The following is a 25677-nucleotide window of genomic DNA, read 5'->3' as shown; positions in this document are numbered from 1 at the left end:
GTTGAGCAATTCGGCGGTACGTCCACCCGGCCTCCCGCATGCCCACTATACGCCCTCGCTCAAAGTCCGTCAACTGCACATACGGTTCACGTCCACGCTGTCGCGGCATGCTACCAGTGTTAAAGACTGCGATGGAGCTCCGTATGCCACGGCAAACTGGCTGACACTGACGGCGGCGGTGCACAAATGCTGCGCAGCTAGCGCCATTCGACGGCCAACACCGCGGTTCCTGGTGTGTCCGCTGTGCCGTGCGTGTGATCATTGCTTGTACAGCCCTCTCGCAGTGTCCGGAGCAAGTATGGTGGGTCTGACACACCGGTGTCAATGTGTTCTTTTTTCCATTTCCAGGAGTGTATTTCATTCACCAACTCACAGTTCTCCTGTATATGCATTTCCTTTAGCTGTCAACCGAAATGCGAGGATCTGGCACATCAAAAAGAGTAGGGGTTGCATTTGGTTTCAGCTTCTTCTTGCTGTCGCCCGGTTTTGCTCAAACTGACCTGTAGTTATAATTGAAAAGATTTTGTTATTACCAATAAGTTCTGATAAAGTTCTGTTAATTTACGCCTTCTATAAAATTAATAGCTCCTTAGGACGACTTGTAGTTTTATACAGCTGCTGTAAATAAAATCAAGAAAAGTAGCTTACTTTAATTTACAAGGTTACTTCGTGTTATGTAAACATAATCACAGTGCTTGCATATACAATTACATTACCCCCGCTCTGTGAGCACATCTGGTTCTAAAACAAAGAAAAACGTTTTTTACTTACATTACTCAGGTAGCTGCTCGATGTCCAGTCTTGGCGCCTTAAATTTACAAGCCATCTTTTACGTCGATCTATATCTGAAGGAAACAAACGTTTGTAGCGATCATATCTGCTATTATTTGAGAAATTTCGAGCTGCAGGCTCAACCTTTTGACGCTGTGAAACAATAAAATTAAGCAAAATTCCCTGATTCACTTTTCTGGGTCACACGAAGCATATTGCACCGTCGTCGGATTGAGATTCAAAATTGCGGATTGCCCAGCTCTGTAAATCTAATGCTTCAGTGTAATCCGTGGTACTAGCGTGGCATATCCGATCGCACGCCTCACAATTCTGTTCATGTGGGGGTCGGACTTGCATAGCCAGTCGTTTTCTGCTCTACATTCACATGTTGTAACCGTGGCTTTGTGCAATGTACACCATGCTGACTGATGAAGCTTATTCAGCCACATCTTTATGTTAGTTTATGCATGCATTACTGCCCATTGAAACAATGGCTGCCAGCCGTTGTGACCGAGCGGTTCTAGGCGCTTCAGTCTGGAACCGCACGATCGCTACGGTCGCAATTTGGAATCCTGTCTCGGGCATGGATGTGTGTGAAGTCCTTAGGTTCGTTAGGTTTAAGTAGTTCTAAGTTCTAGGGGACTGATGACCTCAGATGTTAAGTCCCATAGTGCTCAGATCCATTTTGAAAACATGGCTAGACACCTTAGAACCATGCTTCACTCTACTTACCCCTTTATCATATTAATTTTTTGTTATATTGTCCCCAGACGATCTGATGATGCCCTACAACGGAGAAACGCGTAGTATTATTAATAAAAACAAATCTGCAACCGACACTGTTTTCATTAAGAAATATTGGTAACCGGTTGCTGCATCACAGAACCAAAACGGAGTGAAACCAGTATTAACTTAGAACATGTAAATACACACATCAAAAAAAGTTTTGCAATACCTGTACAGAAAATTGAAATAGATATCAACATAAACATCATTCCCACCCTTTTTATTGCTTATGAAAACCATACATAGCATATTGTACCACCACACAGTGAGATCTTCAGAGGTGGTGGTCCAGATTGCTGTACACACCGGTACTTCTAATACTCAATAGCCTACTATCCACAAGTTCATAAAGTCACTGTTGGTCCAGATTGTCCCACTCCTCAATGGCGATGCGGCGTAGATCCCTCACAGTGGTTGATGGGTCACGTCACCCATAAACAGCCCTTTTCAATCTATCCCAGGCATGTTCTATAGCGTTCATATCTGGAGAACATGCTGGCCACTCTATTCGAGCGATTTCATTATCCTGAAGGAAGTCACTCACAAGATGTGCATGTTGAGGGCGCGAATTGTCGTCCATGAACACGAATGCCTCGCCAATATGCTGCCAATATGATTGCACTAACGGTCGGAGGATGGCATTCACGTATAGTACAGCCGTTACGGCGCCTTCCATGACCACCAGCGGTGTACGTCGGCCCCACATAATGGCACCCCAAAACACCAGGGAACTTCCACCCTGCTGCACTCGCTGGACTGTGTCCAAGGCGCTCAGCCTGACCGGGTTGCCTCCAAACACGTCTCCGATGACTGTCTGGTTTAAGGCATATACGTCACTCATCAGTGAAAACGTGATGACAATCCTGAGCTGTCCATTCGGCATGTTGCTGGGCCTATTGCGCACAGTTTCAGTCGTAAGACGACGTCCTGTGGCTGCACGAAAAGTGTTATTAAGCATGGTGGCGTTGCTGTAAGGGTTCCTCCGAGCCATAATCCGTAGGAGCGGTCACCCACTGTAGTAGTAGCCCTTGGGCGGCCTGAGCGAGGCACGTCATCGCCAGTTCCTATCACTCTGTATCTCCTCCATGTGCGAACAACATCGCTTTGGTTCACTCCGAGACGCATGGATACTTCCTTTGATGGGAGCGCTTCCTGGCGCAAAGGGACAATGCAAACGCGATCGAACCGCGCTATTGACCGTCTAGGTATGATTGAACTACAGACAACATGAGCCGTGTAGCTCCTTCCTGGTGGAATGACTGCAACTGATCGGCTGTCGGACCCCCTCCGTCTAATAGGCGCTGCTCATGCATGGTTATTTACATCTCTGAGCGGGTTTCGTGGCATCTCAGAAAAGTCAAATGACTGTGTCTGTAATACAATATCCACAGACAACGTCTATCTCCAGGAGTTCTGGGAACTGGGGTGATACAAAAGTTTTTTTGGTGTGTCTGTTAAATGAAGGAGAAAAGGTAACATTTAAAGATAACGTGCTTTGCTATATTTGGTAAAGTAGTATGCTGCTTGTTACAACAGTGCTTATGGTTTAGATTTTCTGTAACGCTTTTATAGCAAGTTATAAGGTTCTGTCTTTCACTACAATGTTAGATGCAAAAGATTTCATTTGCGAGTTAGTTCATATGTGATAAGTGTGGAAAGTTGTATTGTTGCTACGACTTAATGAAGCCAATCAAAACTTAAAGTGTCATTTTTTGGTGTGTGACGAGTTATTTATTACCTTTTAAATAAATTATGTTTAAGATTTTTTTTTACTTATTCCACATCCATGAGGATTATTTCACTTGGGGTCTGTGGAAGATATATTAACATATAGTATTTGCTTTTCTTTTTAAATATTTATTGTGTTTTCTCGTTTTTCTGACAAGTTATATTTTCTGGAAAATCTCCTCTCAATGCATACATTGGAACGAAAAATACATATGATGTGATCTAATCTAATCTAATCTTTATCTAACCTTTAGTGCCATGCGTGGACATCACTTCCCCATAGTGTCTATTGCAAACCAACAGCGGATGAAGAACTTCCACGTCAAAGGCCACTCTTCGCCATCATTTCTTGGTCATCAGTATGTCTCATGTTGTTTTATGAGTTCCTAAAATATTTTGCTTTACGGGCACTGTACTTTTAACTGCCTTCAAGAGACGTAATGGAGTGCAGTGATATGACGTCTGTGATGCATCTTTGGGAAACAGTGCTGTGGATGTCTTCCACGTCTGAAGTAAGCAAAGATATAGTCACATTGATCGATCTGTGAGGTGAATATAGTGTGCCACCAACTTTGGCCAATTTACACTACGCAAAGAATACAAAGCTCATTTTTTTTAAGCAAGTTTGAAATTTGGTAAATGGTGCCTTCAACGTTCCTCTGTAACGGTGCAAAATCTTGGTGCCATGTAAATTGACCCCGGGTCTCAGCGACACTTCAAACGGGAAGGTTTCTTCAACACATGCGGAGAAACTCCAGAGCTCAGATGTTCATGTGAGGTTGAAGGTGTGTTAGTAAAGCTAAATCGGCTACAAGTTTAACCACAGTTTTGCTCAACGCCACCGTCGACGTGTCACGCGATGGAAAAGTCTTCACACCTGCTACCCACAATCTCACCCCATTTGTTGACCCTTCTGCTATGGCGGTCAGAATTGTGATTCCCAGCGTTGACGTCACACGTCCACGGCGGCGTTGGGCAGAACTGTGCTAAAATCTGGCGCCAGTGTGTCTTTATTAACCCACCTCAACCTCGCATGAACTTCATACCTCTGGCGTTGTTTTCGTGTGTGCCGACGTCTTGTAGTTTGCAGCGGAGCGAGGGTGACGTGACAGGTCGCCACGCTTTTGCACCGTTACAGAAGAAGACTGCAGTCGTCTTTGGTCAAAATTTCACACATGCGTCGTACTTGGAGGGAAAGACTTTATGTTAAAACAGTGAGCATTTAATTCTGTTGCGTAATGCATTTAACAATTTCCGGGACCTTTTGCGATACGTCAAGTGTACTTCATTGCAAGAGTGGCATAATCATTTTATATGTTTCAGGAGATCTCAAAAGCCGTAAAAATAGGACTCTATATGCCGCCTGTCCTTTTGCAGAGGCCAGCATTTGGTCTTTAATAATGCCAAAGATGATAACACTTTAAGTTTTAACCTCTCTCTCCCTTCCATCCTTTCTTCTTTCCACAGTTTAAGCAGCTGTTTTTAAGTAACTTTATGAGACCATTATTTAACAAAAGTAGATGACAATGTGATTCTATAACGACATTTTATTCTGACAATTAATTTTTGTGATTCTACAATTGCGTTCTCTGTTACGGGTGCATCCTTGTTCATGCTGGCTGCCGGTGAATTTATGGTGACAATCAGCATTTAAATTGGTAGTAAAAGTAATTAATCCCTGTAAAACCGGTATTTTAAATTGAAACTGCAAGGTGTATACTAATTACAATGCGGCTAACACTCTCCTAAGCCAAATACAGCATGGCGCTACAGAGAAAATTGTGAAACTTCTGTGTACCCCTTCTGAAAATAATCCTGAAAAGGACCAAAAACTAGCTTCAAAAAGTAAACAAATAAATAGGAATAAACAAATAATTAAAACTTGACTGGTTGTAGTTCTCCGTATTTACATATAACATACTGCGACTGTTTATAGAACATTCATAATTACAAGTTTAATGTCTTTATCTTTTAAGAATTACCTGTAGTGTTAAATGTCGTTGATCCATCAAATCTCTGATCAACCCTCTAACTATTTAAGCAAACTCCAACAGGAAATAGCTACTGTTTACTTCATTTACGTTACAATCCAGGAAGAGAATGTTCGAAATCCATCTCAAACCCTCCTACAATGTATACATTTCTTGCTGGACACTGTAAGCTGCATATCGTTGTAAGTATCGATAGTTCGCAGCTAGCGCCACGTTTGGTACGTTTTGCTGTTTGCTGCGCGATCATTCGTGGTTGTTGCGAAAAGAGAGGGTTTTGGGAGACCCAGATAGAGAGAAACGGGAATCTGGCTCGTGATTCGGAGCGTGAAGCGGAACATGAAGCCAGAAAGTTTATTTGAGTGGTAAAAGTGCAACAAAATAGTACAAACACTACGTTTAGTGTGCAACTGAATCCAATTTGTATGTTATAGAAACTTGTGTTCATATGTATCTGTGACGCCGCGTTGACTGGACTACGAAGATCGTGATAAGACTCAGGATAAAGCGAGAGACTTGAGTCATTTCACTGTGATTCATTTATGTATGAAAACAGTGTGTGAACACTGCAGTTGTGAGAAAGAACAAAATTCAGAACGGAGCTGATATCAACAGAACAGTGTTACGTCAATCTGTATAACAGCGCCCATTCCCTCCGTGTCAGCCTTCATATCCTGCTGAAGCAGCTCAGCATATCTACCGTATGAATACAAATGACAGTACCACAGCGGAAGGAACAACCTATGCTGAAACTTTAGGCATGTGTGATAGATCACGGTCGTAACATGAACCTCCGCGTCACCTACCCAAGCGCAGTGTACAGCCATATCAGGCAATATACACTCCTGGAAATGGAAAAAAGAACACATTGACACCGGTGTGTCAGACCCACCATACTTGCTCCGGACACTGCGAGAGGGCTGTACAAGCAATGATCACACGCACGGCACAGCGGACACACCAGGAACCGCGGTGTTGGCCGTCGAATGGCGCTAGCTGCGCAGCATTTGTGCACCGCCGCCGTCAGTGTCAGCCAGTTTGCCGTGGCATACGGAGCTCCATCGCAGTCTTTAACACTGGTAGCATGCCGCGACAGCGTGGACGTGAACCGTGTGTGCAGTTGACGGACTTTGAGCGAGGGCGTATAGTGGGCATGCGGGAGGCCGGGTGGACGTACCGCCGAATTGCTCAACACGTGGAGCGTGAGGTCTCCACAGTACATCGATGTTGTCGCCAGTTGTCGGCGGAAGGTGCACGTGCCCGTCGACCTGGGACCGGACCGCAGCGACGCACGGATGCACGCCAAGACCGTAGGATCCTACGCAGTGCCGCAGGGGACCGCACCGCCACTTCCTAGCAAATTAGGGACACTGTTGCTCCTGGGGTATCGGCGAGGACCATTCGCAACCGTCTCCATGAAGCTGGGCTACGGTCCCGCACACCGATAGGCCGTCTTCCGCTCACGCCCCAACATCGTGCAGCCCGCCTCCAGTGGTGTCGCGACAGGCGTGAATGGAGGGACGAATGGAGACGTGTCGTCTTCAGCGATGAGAGTCGCTTCTGCCTTGGTGCCAATGATGGTCGTATGCGTGTTTGGCGCCGTGCAGGTGAGCGCCACAATCAGGACTGCATACGACCGAGGCACACAGGGCCAACACCCGGCATCATGGTGTGGGGAGCGATCTCCTACACTGGCCATACACCACTGGTGATCGTCGAGGGGACACTGAGTAGTGCACGGTACATCCAAACCGTCATCGAACCCATCGTTCTACCATTCCTAGACCGGCAAGGGAACTTGCTGTTCCAACAGGACAATGCACGTCCGCATGCATCCCGTGCCACCCAACGTGCTCTAGAAGGTGTAAGTCAACTACCCTGGCCAGCAAGATCTCCGGATCTGTCCCCCATTGAGCATGTTTGGGACTGGATGAAGCGTCGTCTCACGCGGTCTGCACGTCCAGCACGAACGCTGGTCCAACTGAGGCGCCAGGTGGAAATGGCATGGCAAGCCGTTCCACAGGACTACATCCAGCATCTCTACGATCGTCTCCATGGGAGAATAGCAGCCTGCATTGCTGCGAAAGGTGGATATACACTGTACTAGTGCCGACATTGTGCATGCTCTGTTGCCTGTGTCTATGTGCCTGTGGTTCTGTCAGTGTGATCATGTGATGTATTTGACCCCAGCAATGTGTCAATAAAGTTTCCCCTTCCTGGGACAATGAATTCACGGTGTTCTTATTTCAATTTCCAGGAGTGTAGTTATTGTGCCACCGGGGCCGCTTCGATCCTGAGGAATTAACCAGACGGCAAACTAATACAAAATAGTGGTTTGAAGAACGTAGGGTTACGACGTTATGGATGGAAGTGTCACATAAAGCAACCTTTTAATACATAGCAAAGCATGTTATGTAAAAAGCGTAATTGTTTGCAAAATATATCTTAATGCTCTTATCCGACGAAGGACACTTCCTCGATAATTTCCGAAACAACTAAAGACTTACCATGAGACGAAGATACTGTATGAACGTCTAACTAGGAGGCCTACCGGATGTACGGTCTGAAATCTAACACATCTGATTGTTGATTCCCATAATATACAGAATAATAGATTGAAAACATGCACGACACAAATCAATTTGACTTCAGGAAACGTGAATGTAACAGAGAAGGAATTCCTATTTTGCCTGCAGTAATGGAAGGAACAATAAAGAAAATCCAAAATTTTTCCAGTACTTTTAGTCACTTTGTTGCTCCAAAATAAAGTACAAGACAGCGTTTTAACTAATGATCAGTTTTGCTGAACATTTATGATGACGAAGCAATGACGAATGTGAATTTATTTTTCTAAAGAGGAACAGAGTCACCATTGTAAAACGCTGAGAATCCCACATTCGTTCCAATCGAAAGTCAGGGAGGCTTTAAACAACAGTTTTGGGAAGTTATTTGACAGCCTACTAACCGTAGAACTTAGAGTAAATTTAAAGCGTTAACAGGAAACCAGTGAAATGGTTCAAATGGTTCTGAGCACTATGGGACTTAACAACTGAGGTCATCAGTCCCCGATAACTTAGAACTACTTAAACCTAACTAACCTCCGGACATCACACGTATCCATGCCCGAGGTAGGATTCGAACCTGCGACCGTAGCGGTCGTGCGGTTCTAGACTGAAGCGCCTAGAACCGCTCGGCCACTACGGCCGGCTGGTGAAGATAGGAATCTGAATACTACGATTTGGAGCACGAAAGTTGAAAATACATACGGTGCATGAAGGCAAGTAATTTTCTATGTAGGAACGAGATCACAGTAATGCTCGAAGGTGTGATAGTATCACGAATATATTGTCCCTAGAGACTAAAGCTTCCTTTGGCAAAAGACCTCTACTAATATCAAAAATTAGGTTAGAATTCAGGAAAGAGTAGCCTACGCTGAATGCTAAGATCACTGCATTCTTAAAGGTGAAAAGCAGACCGTGAGAGTGTCGGAGATAACTTTTCTAATGTGGTGCTACAGCAGAAAGTTACAACTTAAGCGGACAGGTAAAACACGAAATGTGGACGAATAGTCGAGGAAAGGAATTTCCCGAAATGATTACCAAAGTAAGTGAAAATACAGGTTGTATGATCGGCGGAAGCAGAGGCTGTTGCACTCTCGGTTTAAAACGAACGCGCAAGTGACGTTGGTGAAGGTCGGTAGAGATCGGTGAGTCTGTAAAAGGATCTTTGCCCGAAGCAACAGCTGCCACAGTCATGCATTAGCAAAAGATCGAGTCCTATGTAAAATCGCTAAGCGGTTATAAAACTTCTACGTATCTAGTCACTCGTTGAACCGTCTGGTGTGGCTGTAGCAAGTAGCGAAAAGAAAGCCGAAGTTGTAAATTTCGCATTTAAGATATCGTTCATTCAGGAGAATCGTACAAACATAGCGTCGTTTGACCATCACACGAGATCCCGTATCGGCGACAGTACGAGGGGCGTTCAATAAGCAAAGCGACACGTATTTTTCCTGAAAACAGGTTGATTTCATTCACGATTCCAATACACCACTTTTCCCCCACTCTTATAGCTAAAAAACCTATTTTTTAACATAATTTCCGTTCAATGCGACGACCTTACGCCACTTTGCGGGGAGGGCCCGTACGCCTGCATGGTACCAGTCTACTGGTCGGCGTCGGAGCTAATGACTTCCTGTACGAATAAACTCCCTATCATCCACGTACTGTTTCCCGCGGAATGATCCTTCATTGGGCTAAACAGATGGAAGTCGGATTGTGCAATATCCGGGCGTAGGGTGGATGAGGAAGAACAGTACATGAAGTTTTGTGAGCTCCTCTCGGGTGCGCAGATGTATGTGAGGCCTTGTGTTGTCATGGAGAAGGAGAATTTCGTTTGCAGTGTTGTGGCGACGAGCGAGAGTGTCCACACGTTCCATCACCGCGCCGCAGGAGATCGGACAGGTTTGCGCGACCTTGTTGCGATGACGACAGACGCCTAGCCCAACGACATACCAGGCTTTGTTCACTGCCAAGTCTCCGCAGATATTCTGCAAGCGCCTATGAATATCTGCGATGCTTTGGTTTTCCTCCTAAAGAAACTCAGTGACAGCTCTTCGCTTGGAACGCACCTCCATTACAGTCGATGTTTTGAAGGTTACCTATAACGCCACCATCTATCGGTCAAATGGCTCTGAGCACTATGCGACTTAACTTCTGAGGTCATCAGTCGCGTAGAACTTAGAACTAATTAAACCTAACTAACCTAAGGACATCACACACATCCACGCCCGAGGCAGGATTCGAACCTGCGACCGTAGTGTCCCATAGCAAATTATGTATTTTTTTCAACGTAAGTGGCCGAGAAAAAAATGTCGTGGATTACTTTTTAAACGCACCTGGTAATAGCCATCTCTGGCGTAAAGAAACAACGGAAGAGTTGAAAACAAAGAAGTCGTCGGCAGGATCGGATGGAATCCCAGTTCGGTTTTACATAACGTGCTCTGCGGGTTCACCCCTTACTTAACTTGCATTTATCGCGAATCTCTCCCCCAGCGTAAAGCCCCAAGCGATTGCAAAAAAGCGCCCGAATATGAGAAGGGTAAAAGAAAGGACCTGCAAAATTACAGACCAGTATCCTTAACACCGGTTTGCTGCAGAGTTCTTGAACATATTCTCAGTTCGAATGTATTAAATTTTCTGGAGCGTCTGTGGACTATTCAGCATAGCTTTAGAAAGCATCGCTCGTGCGAAACTAAGATTGCTCGTTGCTCACATGATATACTGCGAATTATGTCTGAAGGACGATAAGCAGATTACATATTTCTGGGTTTCCGAAAAGTATTTAACATCGTGCCCCATTGTAGACTGTTAACGAAGGTACGAGTATGTGGAATACGTTTCCACACATGTGAGTGCCTCGAAGACTTTTTAAGTAACAGAAGCCAGTACGTTGTCCTCGACGGCAAGTATGTATGTGTGTACTCGTATGTTCCACATCTTATACTAAACTACTGGGTCGATTTCAACCAAAATTGCTACACGTATCATGTACTGTCCGAAAATCATCGCTGTCGGGGTAGGAACAACTCATCTGTCAAACGGGTGTGTGTGTGTTTGGGGGGGGGGGGGGGGGGGGAGTTGAAAAATAATGTACGCCACGACGCGCGAATAGCCGTAATTCAGACAACCAGCATTTGAAAACGAGAACGCTTAGTGACTTGGGACAAACTTTACACTTAATTTCAAGCATTTAGGAAACTTTTTCTCTCTGACAAAATCATGAAAGCTAAAAGGTTGTCTCTTATTACATTTTTCGCTGTTCATGCAGTACAGTTGCCGTATGAAGCAAGACATTTTCTCTCATTACTTCTTCACTACTAACTGCACTCGCGATACATTTTTCATACAGTATTCACATACACAACTGAATGTACCAGCAAAACTACATCATTGTATGACACACAGTTCAGGAGATATGATAGCAGAAACCGAGATGCGTGAAAAACTGCGACAGCGTTTATAATATTTTAATGTATTATTTAGTTACTAATAACCCTTTTCGCAATACATTTCGCAGAAAGCATCCACATATGCCGCTGAAGATACCTAGAAAAATATTTCCTTGTACGACAAATAGTTTAGGTGATACGACGTCATAAACACAGAGATGCAGGGAAATCTGCCGCATTTTGCATGACGTTTAATTTCTTAATTCGTTACTACTAAGTGTACTCACAGCACATATCCCACACAGTTGCCACGTATCACTGGATGTACGTGCAAAATTATATCATGCACCTAGCTCAAGAGACAGGCTATCATAAACAATAAGCAATGAAGAAGCTTGGCGCATTTCGCTAGAGATACGGGTCATATATTCGTACAATTATGTATGAAATACGTTAAGTATATGCAAAATATGTTTGTCATGTGCTTACGCGGGTAAAGCCACAGGTAAAAAGCTTATCCTAAACCCATCGAACGATTTAAACCACATTTGGTTCACATGTTAGTTAAAGTCTGGAAAGAAATACTGTTGGAATAAGAACCACTGGCGTCCTACTGGCGTTAGCGTGTTGACATAGAGAGAGAAGGGAGAGGAGGAGGTGGACAGACAGCGAAGGAAGGAGATGGGCACTGTTGGTGGAGGAGAAGATGGAAGGAGAGAGGAGAGTATTGGCAGTGAATGGAAATAGGAAGAGCTGGACGTAGGAGAAGAAAGATGTAAGCATAGAGAGGGGGGAGGACAAGGAAATAAACAGAGAGAGTGGGAGGAGGAAATGGACGGAGAGAGGTAAGAGAAGGAGATGGACTAATACAAGATTGGCATAAATGCATACCCGGGCTACGTTGGGGACTCAGCTAGTTTTCTGTATACTTAAATGATGTGGATGCAGTCTTCGGTTGTTCGCTGACGATGCTGTGGTGCATAGGAGGGTACAAGATGACATGCGCTAAATTTATAGTTGGTGTGGTGAATGGGAGATAGCTCTAAATGTAAAAAAAGAGTAATTTAATGTAGATGAGTAGGAGCAACTAATATGTAGTGTCGAATACAGCATCAGTAGGTTGCTGCTTGATACAGTCACGTCGTTTAAATGTCTGGGGGTAACACTGCAAAGCAATATGAAATGGAACGATTATGTGAGGATTGTAGCAGGGAAGGCTAACGGTCGACTTCGGTTCATTTAGAGAATTTTAGCAAAGTGTGGTTCATCTGGAATGGAGACCGCCTATAGAGCACTAGTGCGACTTACTCTTGAGTACAGCTTGAGTGTTTGAAATCTGCACCAGATCGGATTAAAAGAGGATATCGAAGAAATCCAGAGATGGTTTGTTATCGGTAGGTTCGAACAACACGCAAGTATTACGGAGATGGTTCGAGAACTCAAATGGGAATCTCTGGAGGGCAGGCGACTATCTTTTCAAGGAAACTATTGAGAAAATTAAGGGAACCGAGTTGGGTTGATTTGGGGGGGGGGGGGGGGGGAGGAGACCAAACAGCGAGGTAATCGGTCTCATCGGATTAGGGAAGGATGGGGAAGGTAGTCGTCCGTGCCCTTTCAAAGGAACCATCCCGGCAGTTGCCTGAGGCGATTTAGGGAAATCTCGGAAAACCTAAATCAGGATGGCGAGATGCGGGATTGAACCGTCGTCCTCCTGAATGCGAGTTCAGTGTGCTAACCACGGTGCCACTTAGTTCGGTCAGGGAATCGGCATTTGAAGTTGACTGCAGAACGATTCTATTGCCGCCAACGTACATTTCGTGTAAGGACCAAGAAGAGGAGAGAAATTAGGGCTCATATGGAGTCATACAGACGATCGTTTTTCCCTCACTTTACTTGCTAGTGAAAGAAGAAAGAAAATGAAATTACTAGTAGGGGTCCAGGGCACACTCCACCACGCACCGTACGATGGCTTGTGGATTATGTGCTTGTCGATTATGATCCAATATCAGTATCACGAGAATAATGACTAGATAGTCAATGTTGGATACAGAGGATCTCATCCTGTGTCCTTTGGTACCAAATTATAGTTCCAGTAGAGAGTTTTTCAACGAAATTTTCATATTCTATTCCTAAAGGCTGATGGCGGTGTTCAAATTCTGACACATTGTACAATAAGGATCTTTACATTCTTTCCTACATTGCTCCCTGAGCAGCACGCCACAGGGCTCTGCAAACCCATTCTTTAAAGGCAAGAAAGAGATGACATTAATTGTCGCTTCAAAGTCAGCCAAGTGGAGAGCCTCATCAAATGTGCTATGGACCTGGCTGCGATGTTTACCCAGCAGGCATCTTCTCTCAAGCATGAAGTTGCTTGCGTCTAGTGTTTGCTTGCCAGACAGGAATGTCATGGCCAACGTCGACTTCCACGCCACAAATTTTATTCGACTCCCTGTATGTTAAAAAGACAGTAACGAAATTCGTACTTTCTTGTATTAATAATGTGATCTCTAGATACTACACAAAACCCTTAAGGAAAACAAACTGGCAAGTCCTTACGTTACACGTTTCAAGAGAAATACCTCATCTCAGTACTTCTACAGCAGCGTAATAAACATAGTATTTCCAGCTTCAAACTTTTGGTGTAAAAGTTTTAATAGAATGCCAACAAGAAGTAATACTTATCATGGCGTGTAAATCAAAACCTCCATAAACCATCCGGAAGCATCGTGTTGCAAAGTATACACTATTTGTCAATGTATAGTCGCTTCATAGTCACATCCTTGCAGCTTCAGCTGATTACTGAAAAACATTCAGAGCAACCTGCGAGAAGTTTAAGGAAATTTACAGAGAGAGTTATAGGCTAATTGATGCTGTTTGTTTCTGCAAAATAAAAATTCTTAATTTTCTTGCCCATACTTGTTTCAGCATTAATGAGTCATCATAAGGCGGTCCCTATTTTTATTACAAGTATTTATAGCTAATTTTCTACAAAACGAACAGACTATAGTACTTACAAAGCAAGAACTAAAAGTAAGGACCAAATTTTGACACGGATGTAACTATACTCGTCTGCATTAAGTAACTAACAGGAATTTTTGTGTCTGCATACACATATGGGTCTAATGTCTTGTAATAAGGACATAAGGATATAAGAAGTTTGAACTTTTCCTGCATTTTATCACCATTACAATTCACTACTCTCCACATAAAATCTAGGTGCTGTACAATGATATAATTTTGCACGAACATCGAGAGATATGTGGCAACTGTGTGGGAAGTATAGTTAGTAGTAACGAATTAAGAAATTAAACGTCATCCAAATGCGGCAGATTTCCCTGCTCCTCTGTGTTTATGAAGTCATAAGACCTACAGTATTTGTCGTACAAGGAAATATTTTTCTAGGTATCGTCAGCGGCATATGTGGATGCTTTCTGCGAAATGTATTGCGAAAAGGGTTATTAGTAAAGAAGGAATACATTAAATCATTATACACGCTGTCGCAATTTATCATGCATCCCGGTATCTGCTTTCATATCTCCTGAACTGTGTGTCATACAATGATATAGCTTTGCTGGTACATTCAGTGATGTATGTGAATACTGTATGAAAAATGTTCAAATGGCTCTGAGCACTATGAGACTTAACATCTGAGGTCATCAGTCCCCTAGAACTTAGAACTACTTAATCCTAACTAACCTAAGGACATCACACACATCCATGCCCGAGGCAGGATTCGAACCTGCGACCGTATTGGTCGCGCGGTTCCAGACTGAAACGCCTAGAACCGCTGGGCCACACTGGCCGGCGCGTAGTTGTTAGATCGGTTACTGCTGCTACAGTGACATTTTATCAAGATTTACGTGAGTTTGAACGTGGTGTTATAGTCTGCGCACGAGTGATGGGACACAGCATCTCCGAGGTAGCGATGAAGTGTGCAATTTCCCATACGACTATTCACTAATGTACCGCGAATATCAGGAATCTGGTAAAACATCAAATCTCCGGCATCGCTGAGGCCGGAAAAAGATCCTGCAAGAACGGGACCAACGACGACTAAAGAGAATCTTTCAACTTGACAGAAGTGCATCGCTTCTGCAAATTTGCTGCAGATTTCAATTCTGGACCATCAACAAGTGTCAGCATGTGAATCATTCAACGAAACATCATCGATACTCGCGTACCCTTGATGACTGCACGACACAAAGCTTTGCGCCTAGCCTGGGTCCTTTAACAACGACACTGGACTGCTGATGTCTGCTAACATGTTGCCTGGTCGGACAAATCTCATTTAAAATTGTATCAAGCAGATGGACGTGTAAGGATATGGAGACAACCTCATGAATCCATGGAGCCTGAAGGTCAGCATGGGATTGTTCACTTGGTGGAGGCTCTGTAATGGTGTGGGGGATGCAGTTAGAGTGATATGAGACCACTGATAGTCTAGATACGTCTCTGAGAGGTGACACGCACATAAGCATCCTGTCTGATCTCCTGCATCAATTAATGTCCAATGTGCATTCCGACGTTCGGCAGTTCCAGCAGGACAATGTGGCACCCCGCAAGTCTAGAATTGCAACAGAGTGGCTCCAGGAACACTCTTCTGAGTTTAAACACTTCCGCTGGCCACCAAACTCCCCAGACGTGAACATTATTGAGTATATCTGGGGCGCCTTGCAACATGCTGCTCAGAAATCTCCATCACCCCCCCCCCCTCCCCCGCGATACCCTTCCGGATTTATGGACAGGCCTGCAGGATTCATGGTGTGAATTACCTCCAGCACTACTTCAGACATTAGTCGAGTCCATGCCACGTCGTGTTGCGTCACTTCTACGTCCTCCTGGAGGCCTACACGGTATTAGGCAGGTGTACCGGTTTCTTTGGCTCGTCATTGTATGCTATTTCACTAGTTTTGCAAACGCAACAATATCGGTATAAATCTTCAGTATGTACGAAGCTTAAAATTTGCGATGCTGATTGATGCCCATGTTATGATAAATTAAGATTTACTAAGGGAAAAAATAGTCACAGCATTTAGAGTGAACTATTGCTTTATGGATTCATAAGGATTATTCTGTAACTGAAATGTCAAATTAATAGCTGTGGTCGTGTAGCCTATATCATCATGCTGCTTCCAAGACATTTTTTACGCAATGGTATACGCAAATTGAATAAATATTCATATATTTAGGTGGCCTAGAGCTGAGCAACGACTTATTATAGCAAATAAACGTAGGAGATTTCACAGTACGTGGTATCATGTTTTAGCAAACAAAGTAAAGAGTACACATTCTCCGATCTCAAAAACATATTCTAGAAATGCCACCAAACTATCGATGATAATTGCTTTAACATGGGCAATGAACTACAAAATGCTTTCAGGACCACTGCACATTGCCAAAAAAATAACTTATCGTGTGTGGGTTTCTCGGAGATAAGTAGAATTAAAGCGTCAGTACGCTTACGTAATCAGAAAATGATAGAATTCGAAAGATAATTGAGTATAAGCTCATAAAGCACATACTAAAAGATACCTGCAATGTAGTTTTATTTTTAAGGTAATTTCACGTTGAAGATTACGTAATTGTTTCAGTAGAACAATCCTTTTTAGGATGAAATGCTTCATTTCTCAACATCGGCATGGAATAAGTAACTTTAAATAGTAAGGCCGTTAGAAAATAGATTCCCGAGGTGAGAAGCTGCAAATTCTTGACCCAAAGAGCTTGTAAAATGTTTGCACTCTTATAGTACATTTGCTTATAAGTTGTTAATCCGATTATTCTTAGTAAATTACAAAAATACTCTAACGTAAAATGTTTGATAGGACATAAATCGTGCTGCAATTATTATCAGTACTTGGTTAAGTGCATTAATTATGAACGCAATATTTTTTCCTCAGAGTCGCAAATCCAGGGCAGTGCTCTAGCGTTGGTAAATGCTGGTAACCAAAAATTCATTTATTATTGTTTCTTTCGTCGGCAGGTGTTGCTTAAGATTTCCAGATCGCCTGGCTGTTGGTCTGTGTCATATGCAAGATAACCTACCTCTCGGTTCTACTTTACATCTTGAGTTTGTAAAAATTGACGTGTTCGTCAAATCTAGCTGCCTTCTCTAATTTTCGAAATATACATATCTTTTTCCTATTTCGTTGTTTCCTTACAGCCCAACGAAGTTGTAAACATTACTTTCCTTGCCAAGCTTTAGTATTTCATTCGTCCGATACCGCTCCAAAAGGTGCTGCAAATCCGATGTGACAGTGTAGGGAAGAAAGAACACGGAAGATTAAGCTTCATCTTATCATGAACGAAAAGTTCGTTACAGACTGATCACAAGTTGGTATTGGCCAAGGAGAACAACCTGCATGATTTTTAAGAAACCTGCCCCGACATTCACTCAATGTGAAACAGGGAATATTTGGAAAATTGATATCAGTATTGTGTCATAACTCTTTCTACCTTTCTCGGGACGGAAATCGGTAGTTGTGATATATATGTACGGACAAAAAACTTTAGATCATTTATTGAAGAGCCAGATTAGTATTCCACCACTGTCTGGGGCGTCTCCAGATACATCTTTACTGGTCATCGGGGCTCAGTTCGATGCGGGACTCATCACTGAAGACAATTCTGTTCCAGTCAATGAGATTCGTGGCCAAAGACATCTCTTGAGACGCCCCGACCACCAATGGGATATCAACCTGACTGATGTCCACTACACGACTCGAGAGCCAGGAGTGATGGTCTGGGATGCCATTATCTTTCATAGTAGCATTCCTTTTGTTGTCATCTGTAATACCACTACAGCAAAGCGGTACGTCAACGATATTCTGCGCCTCGTTTCGCTGCCCTTCGTGGCAAGCCGTCACTGGCTTACATTTCAACAAGATAACGCCCGCCAACACATCACGAGAGCTTCTATTGCTGGTCAAGCCCTACCTTGGCCAGCAAGTTCTCTAGATCTCTCGCCAATTGAGAACGTTTGGAGTATTCTGGGCAGGATCCCTCTAACCAGCTTGGCATTTTGCCAGTAACGAACCGAATTGACAGAATTCGGCACGATATCCCTCGAGAGAACATCCAGAAATTTTATCAATCGATGTCAAGCTATAATCATTTGTTTGTCTGTACACGTTTCCGTGCAATTCGGATAATTTGTTCGTGGTGCGTAGTTCCTTTCTCTCTTTTTTTTCTTAGGTTATCTCAATACATGTTAAATTGGTATCGCGAAATCTTATTTTTGCCACAATGAGACGCAAAATAAGTCATGTCATTTATATAAATGAAAGTTACCGAAAACTCTATTTAGAAAAAGATAGCGTATTAGAATAATGGAATAAGGTACTTTCTTTATTCATCCTCTTATTCCTTGTCCTAGCTGTCCCCAATAAAAATACTGCATCGTAACGTAAATCTTCACAAATAATTAGTAGTAAACGCCAAGACTAATAAAATAATAGGATCAGTGCTTCTTGTAATTCTCACGAGAATATAGTACTTTATTGTGTGCAAGCTCTGTACACAAAATGGAGACAATCGAGTGGAACGATAGTCGGTGTCTTACTAGGAGAATTTCTCAAGGCAGAATGAAGATTCGTTTCATCTTCTCCTATAAAATCGAAGTCAACAGCTAGAGTGTATGCGATGCCACGTGTTTAAATTATCAGTGCTGCATCTCTTGTGTAGCAAGTACACACTGCTGGACCAGAGACGTAATTTGCTTGCTCTTAAATTATTGTATTTTATATATTATTTAATTGAGACGTTAGTACGTGGATTTGAACCTAGCTTTTCCACCAGGTCCAGTGCCCCAGTCCCTGCACCGCGTTCCTGATGGTGCGGCGGTCTCCACTCATGTTGAGTGCACCTACTAATAACCTGAAATGATTTTTAAAAACGTGACAGTGAATCGGTCTGCTCAATGAGTGAGTGTGGTGACAATATGAAATAGATTCCCGACGGTACTAGCAAGCGAAGGACGCAACTTCATTTGTACCCCATACCTCACATGTAGTTCGAAACCGAACATATAAACAGTGACAGATTTAAGATACTCACACGTTCCTAGGTTGAACGCGAATTCCCGAATTTCGCTTTAGGAGACAGGACGCTACCCAGAGGCATGTTTAGCTAGCAATATGACACTTCTTTGTTTTTAAGCAGCTCAGTTGCACGTTCAAAGACTAAATTCTTTACCAACCAATCAGAACAAAAACAATAGCCCACCTGCAGCAGAAAGGTTTCTGTTGGAGAGGAAAGTTGCTGTGAACAGTTATTCGCACTATAGCATAAAACTTCAGAAGAAGGCAGAGCTGAACTCCTTATTCAAAAAAAATGGTTCAAATGGCTCTGAGCACTATGGGACTCAACTGCTGAGGTCATTAGTCCCCTAGAACTTAGAACTAGTTAAACCTAACTAACCTAAGGACATCACAAACATCCATGCCCGAGGCAGGATTCGAACCTGCGACCGTAGCGGTCTTGCGGTTCCAGACTGCAGCGCCTTTAACCGCACGGCCACTTCGGCCGGCCGAACTCCTTATTGTCTGCTTTTAAGGAGAATGGTTGCTCTGGAAAGGGAGGACGCGCATCATGTCCAAGAAGAAAGATTACAGGCTTGAAGAACAACAGACGCCTACTTGGAAAATTTTCCTCCCTTTTATAAGCAAGATTACCGGTTTCAATCGTAAACTTTTTGTCATATCATAAGGTTAAAGCGATTTTTAAGCCGACCAGGATAAAGTTCATTAAATGTATAAAACATGTACGTCATGCATTCGCGACAGGTGTTATGTGTGAAATTTCGCTCTGTTGCGTGCAGCTACTGGAACCAGGAAAAGCACTACCAATTCCTATTTGGCCGCACACAAGAGGAAACGTTGCACGGCAGAAGCCGATAAATTGCCTGTAGCGGAAAATAGTTTACAATATGAAGATCATAAATTAAAATTTCATGATGCTAGTTTTCAGTCAAGAAAAGAAATTGTCAAGGACTCTTGTATAGAGAGGTGGCAGAAATACATAAATACAATAATAATTGTAGCAGAATGTAAAATAAAATAAGAATACCGACTATGCGAATCGAGAGTTTTCTGATGGACGATTAGTTGGAACTCAGTCTTATCTCTTTTAATTGTGGCTCTAGTACTTGTTGCTGAGCAATTTCCAAGTATAGATTATTCTTCATCACTGGGAAGTTCAGCAGTTACTTTTGAGTCTGGTATTCATCATTCTTGCATACAAGTTTTACGTTGTGTTTATAAGACTGTAGTTTTTACAATTTTACTCTGTTACTTTAGTAAATGAGTTATTTGAATATTTCGACAGGAATGATAGATTATGTGCAAAAACATACGATTTGGAAATTATTCTTCCATATTTCAGCAGTTCTGTAGTTATTGTATTTGTTCTACATTTGTTTTAATGTTCTTAAGAATTTTTTCAGATGTTTTATCATAATGACGGAAACTGCGTGAAAAGGATCCACATCTTCTTCTGTCAGGTTATTCTGTTCTGTCTTTTGACCTCATAGGTCTTCCGCCATGAAATTCTTTATTTCGGTCAGATTATTGACAGTAAAAATTCATTGAAAGTTGATGGATGTTTATGAGGCAGCTGCTCGATCATTGTGAACAGTTAAGAAATTAGTAACTGAGTTCAAAAGTGATAGTAATCCTCTCCAGGGTGAACAACCTTGCGATTGTCGAAAACCGTCTTGAAAAGAACGCAACTTACTTCGAGTGCTGACTAAATGAGTATGATACGATGCCATAAATATTATCGCCATTTTGGGATGCACAAAGAACACTCCGTACCCATAACATTACTCCTTTGGATGTCTGAATAAGTATTCATGCACGGCATGATATACCTCTTTATCAAAACTGAACTTCTGGCCATCAATAGCTTCTTTTAATGGATCAAACGTATAAAAATAGCTCGTGAAAGGTTATGTTGGATACGGAAGACACACAAAGTTCAGCTAGTCGATTGTCGGAACTGTTACACTAGTCATATGGTACCGAACATTTTCACCTTACTACAAAACACGGCCGGCTGGTGTGGCCGAACGGATCTGGGCGCTTCAGTCTGGAACCGCACGACCGCTACGGTCGCAGGTTCGAATCCTGCCTCGGGCATGGATGTGTGTGATGTCCTTACGTTAGTTAGGTTTAAGTAGTTCTAAGTTCTAGGGGACTGATGACCTCAGATGTTAAGTCCCATAGTGTTCAGAGTCATTTGAACTATTTTTGGAACTGTTGATTGAAAATGTAATGATACACTACGTCGATGAATTACATATTATTTCCCTCGCATGGTACTGATATCTTATTACTTTGTTTCTCTCTATTACAATGTTACTTGTCATAATGGTTCAAATGGCTCTGAGCACTATGAGACTCAACTGCTGTGGTCATCAGTCCCCTAGAACTTAGAACTACTTAAACCTAACTAACCTAAGGACATCACACACATCCATGCCCGAGGCAGGATTCGAACCTGCGACCGTAGTTACTTGTCATAGACGCTGTTTTCTTATTCTGGTTTCGAGCGGCTCCGAGCGCTCGAAGTCAAAGGTGTCCGTTGTTAGCTAAAAATGTTTTCTTCAGCTTTTCTTTTGTTGTCTTCTCTTGCCATCCTCATTCTAAACAGCAATTTCCTTATATAAACACAGCAGGAGAGAAGTAAATCAAACAGTTACACTCTGAAAATAAATAAAAAGCTCCATTTTCGTAACAGAATTCTGGGAGACTACTGTCTGTTTTTGAATGAGATTTCTTACATGGGTTCTACTGAAACGCTGCTCGCAAAGCTTTATGGGACTCTTCTTCCTCATCCACTGTGCGGGCCAGATATCGCACCTTCCGACTGCCATCTGTTTGGTCCAATGAAGGATGCACTCCACGGGAAGCAGTATGTGGATGGTGGGGAGGTTATTCACGCAGCAAGACAATCACCGACATCGACCTGTAGAGTGAGTACAACTTCCTGGCAGATTAAAACTGTGTGCCGGACCGAGACTCGAACTCGGTTCGCAGGAGAGGTTCTGTAAAGTTTGGAAGGTAGGAGACGAGATACTGGCAGAAGTAAGGCTGTGAGGACGGGACGTGAGTCGTGCTTGCGTAGCTCAGTTGATGCCGGCACGGTAAGTCAGCGTGTTCGGTCAGAGGGTTAGCTGCCCTTTGTAATAAAAAAACTGAGTTAATGGATCAAACAACGAAATGAAACGGGTGTCCTGCGACGTCAGCACCGAGCAGATGAAACGAACGAAAACGAACAAAATGAGATAAAAAAAAGTTGATAGAGCACTTGCCCGAAAGGCAAAGGTCACGAGTTCGAGTCTCGGTCCAGCACACAGTTTTAATCTGCCAGGAAGTTTGATATTAGCGCACACTCCGCTGCATAGTGAAAATCTCATTCTGGAACCAACCTGCTTTCAGAAAAAAATGTGTTCCATGATTTATTGAACGCCCCCCGTACTTCCAAGGGAAGTGTGTGATCTCGAACGCTCAGAACCGCTCCAAAAAACTAGGATGATCCATTTTTGAATGCAAAACAACGCGTCTTATCACAAGACATATTCTAATGATCACCTATTGAAAGTCTAATACAGGAACTTTGGTTAGACGAAAAAACAAAACATCGATATAATAGGACCAAACATACAGATGTTTCACCATCGTGATTTAGTGGTATACTTCTCTTATTCTATGCACATTTTCGTGCTATTGTAGTTTTAAGGCTGCAATCCGCTAATATTTCTCAGCGCCGTACCTATGGATGAAGACCGTGAAAATAAAATTAGAATGATAACAGTTAGCACAAACGTTTATAAGACAACCATTCTCGTCACATTCCGTCCTCGTTTCCTACAGATGAGCCTTCGGGCAATGGAAGAACGACGTGGCAGTTCTTGAAATCAAGTCCGAAGTGGTGACACAGTGGCAACATCTTCCATTCTAATAAAAAAACTTATAAGGAAACAAAGGGAATTGCTGTGACTCCTCTTCGCCGCCGACTCCCACATGCATCACGTCTCCTTTTTTGCCTTTTAAACTTACAAGAATTACCTTTGACCTTAAGCACTCGGAACCGCTGGAAACCTTCCTTAGTATGGTCAGTCTCACTTGCTTAGAAAACTCCGCACTTGTCTGCTAGCGTATCAGATGATGGCATTTAGTAACTGCACTAACAAGTACTCGAATTGCTTGAATGGTACAGCTGCATGACGAATGTGCTCTTGGAGTGTTCGCATTTGAGTTACTGTGTAAACTATGTACAGTTATACCATGAAGAGAGTTAATCCTACGAATGTAGTCCAAATATTGGGGACAAAGTTTCGAAGTGCTGAATATAGAAATGAAATCAGGTTCGAGGATAGAGAGTTTGTGGACTTATTACGTAACAAAATAATTCAAGAATATAATGAGGATGACTGAGAAATACATGGCGTTACGCTGTTCAAGCAGTACATGGCGATAGCCTCAACAGCAACAGGAGCAGCCAGCCAAAGTAAGCACCAACTACACACATCAAAAAATGTTTTGCATCTCCTCAATTCCAGGAGTTCCGGAACCTGTACGGAAAACTGGAGTAGAGATCAACATAAACATTATTTTCCCCTTTTTATTGTTCATGGAAACCACACATTGCATGTTGTACCACTATACAGCGAGACCTTCAAAGGTGGTGGTCCAGACTGCTGTACACACCGGTACTTATAACACCCAGTAGCACGTCCCATTGCACTGATGCATGCCTGTATTCGTCGTAGCGTATTATTCACTAGTTCATCAAGCCACTGTTGGTCCATACTGTCTCACTCCTCAACGGCGATTCGGCGTAGATCCCTCAGAGAGTTTGGTGCGTCACGTCATCCATAAACAGGCCTTTTCAATCTATCCCAGGCATATTCGATAGGGTTCATGTCTGGAGAACATGCAGGCCACTCTAGTAGAGCGATGTCGTTATCCTGAAGGAAGGCGTTAACAAGATGTGCGCTATCGGGGCGCGAATTGTCGTCTATGAAAACGAATGCCTCGCCAATATGCTGCCGATGTTGTTGCACTATCGGTCGGAGGATGGCATTCACTTATCGTACAGCTGTTACGGAGCCTGTCATGACCACCAGCGGCGTAAATCGGCTCCACATAATGCCACTCCAAAACAGCAGGGAACTTCCACCTTGCTGCACTCGCTGGACTGTGTGTCTAAGGCATTCAGCCTGACCGTGTTGCGTCCCAACATGTCCGTCACTCATCAGTGAAAAGAGCGTGATGCCAATCCTGAGCTGTCCATTCGGCATGTTGCTGGGCCTATTGCGCACAGTTTCAGTCGTAACACGACGTCCTAAGGCTGCACGAAAAGTGTTATTCAACATGGTGGCGTTGCTGTAAGGGTTCCTCCGAGCCATAATCCGTTGGTAGCGATCATCCAGTGCAACAGTACCCATTGGGCGGCCTGAGCGAGGCATGTCATCGACAGTTCCTATCTGCCTGTATCTCCCCCATATCCGAACAACATAGCTTTGGTTCACTCCGAGACGCCTGGACATTTTCCTTGTTGAGAGTCCTTCCTGGCACAAAGTAACAATGCAGATGCTATCGAACCGCGCTATTGACCGTCTAGGCATGACAACACGAGCCGTGTACCTCCTTCCTGGTGGAATGACTGGAACTGATCGGCGGTCGGCCCCCCTCCGTGTAATAGTCGCTGCTCATGGACAGTTGTTTACATCTTTGGGAGGGTTTAGTGACATCTCTGAACAGTCAAAGGGACTGTGCCTGTGATACAATATCCAAAGTCAACGTCTATCTTCAGGAGTTCTGGGAACACGGTTGGTGCAAAACCTTTTTTTGATGTGTGTATCTTCACCAAAAAAGTCGAGGCCCAGTGTATTAGAAGATTTGATGAGAGCTTATTAGAGAATATTTACGAAGACTATTACAATCTGGCTTCAATTCCTATAACAAAGTAGTGAGGAGCTATACGTGCATTAAAAGTAAATCAAATTGCAAGTTAACTGTAAATTATGTGTCTAGCAAAAAGGGAAGAGTAGCTCGTTTCAAAGAAAACGGACTGATGTAATTACAAACTATAAAAATGGATGCAATATCGCAATTTGATAGAGTAAGGTCGTATCGATCGACAGTTCATGATTGACATCGACAAATGTGGGCATTAGAAGCATCTAAAATGGTTGGATTGTAGAATTTCAAAGCATAGACTTCTTTTATGTACAGTCTTAAGGCTGAATATGGCATTTCATCGAGGCATATTACTAAACTTGTCACACGTAAGGATATAGAAGACGATACTGCTGTACGTCAGAAAGCACCCCAGTTTGTGGAGGAAGTGCAGATGTTTATGAAAGAGCCGGGCGTGGAGAAAGGAAGTATTCGGAACAGTGGCCAGAACAAATTCTAGGATGAAATGTCTTCATCACCCCAGAAGAGAGAAAGC

The sequence above is a fragment of the Schistocerca nitens genome, chromosome 1 (genome assembly GCF_023898315.1).
Source record: "Schistocerca nitens isolate TAMUIC-IGC-003100 chromosome 1, iqSchNite1.1, whole genome shotgun sequence".
Lineage (NCBI taxonomy): Eukaryota > Metazoa > Arthropoda > Insecta > Orthoptera > Acrididae > Schistocerca > Schistocerca nitens.
The sequence above is the reverse complement of the archived record's forward strand: the minus strand, read 5'-3'. Positions refer to the sequence as shown.